This window comes from Papaver somniferum, chromosome 10 (assembly GCF_003573695.1).
Source record: "Papaver somniferum cultivar HN1 chromosome 10, ASM357369v1, whole genome shotgun sequence".
Lineage (NCBI taxonomy): Eukaryota > Viridiplantae > Streptophyta > Magnoliopsida > Ranunculales > Papaveraceae > Papaver > Papaver somniferum.
The window spans coordinates 8,994,379-8,995,746 of record NC_039367.1 but is presented as its reverse complement, the minus strand read 5'-3'; positions in this window follow the sequence as shown (position 1 = coordinate 8,995,746).

Below are 1,368 nucleotides of genomic sequence, written 5' to 3'. Positions count from 1 at the left end.
TGCCTTTGGCGCGGAGATGTGGCTGACATGGAATGCCGTTGGCACGGTGGTGTGTATGGCATTGTTGGCATGCCTTTGGCGCGGAGATGTGGCTGGCATGGCATGTCGTTGGCACGGTGATGCGGCTGGCATGGTTGGCATGCCTTTGGCGCGGAGATGTGGCTTGCATGGTATGCCGTTGGAACGGTGGTGCGGCTAGCATGGTTGGCATGCCTTTGGCGCGGAGGTGTGGAAATTAGGGTTTAGCGTGTCCAAATCCTAATTAAAATATATGGTATGTGTGATTGGCACGCTTGGCTAGCATGCACGGCTGGCATGTGCGGAGACGATGCCTGTCAATACTGAGGGTTCTGCCGTGGAACGTAGCATATACATATAAAAAAAATGGTACCCTGGTAAAAATGGAGCCTTCGGCGTTGGTCGACTTGGAACGGAGCCGTCAGCATTGGTCGGCTTGGAATGGAGCCATCAACATTGGTCAGCTTGGAATAGAGCCGTCAGCATTGGTGATAGGTGTCTAAAACACCTTAATATTTATCTATTGTTTATGCTTTCTTTGCTAAGTTTTCTTGTAAATTATGTATCTTATGTTTTCTTTGGAGTGTTTATGTACTTCCGAGTCATATGGAACAAAAGAAGAGAAAAAAGGGCAAAAGTGTTGGAGGCGGATTATTTCTCATTATTTGCTTTTATTTCTTCATCTCTGTCTGAAAAGCATGTCGGTTTTAGTGATGCAAATTCATTGTCTGAAAAGCATGACAACTTTAGTGATGAAAAGAAATTGAAGAGAAGAAGTGGATATGAGAAGTAAGAGAAGGCTGTTGTTTGTGGAAGAATGCGAAAAGAGCAAAAGCATCATTTCAAGGGCGAATGCTGCACGGAGTCAACCTAAGGAATTAGGGGATGCCATTTTGGTGGCCTATATCAACTTATGGGCTAGAATCATTCTGGTTGACCCTTATCTAGATCACCTAGGTGGCTATATCAACTTTTATTCTCCTACAAAAGACCTAAAAATCAGAGAAGAATTTCTATTAACATTTACATTTGTTCCTCTCTACCTGAAACTGAGAGAAGGCGGCCATGGAGATCGACAGAGAGATCGAGTAATTGGAAGGGAGAAATGAGTTCTATTGAGTTGCAGTAAGATGGGTTTGATCTTGAGCGCGCTGTTGATGATTACAAGGATTTTTGCTGAGTTGAATTTGAAGATTACAGTGAGAATTGATTTGCTGCTGAATCGAGATTGTTCGAAGGTTGAGAAGGAGATTAAGGTTGTGTTTCTGCTGCTGTGGTGATTCACAGTTAGGGTTTCTGTTGGATTTTGTTGTTATTTTCGATTGATGGTTTATGGAAGATGTTGGAGAT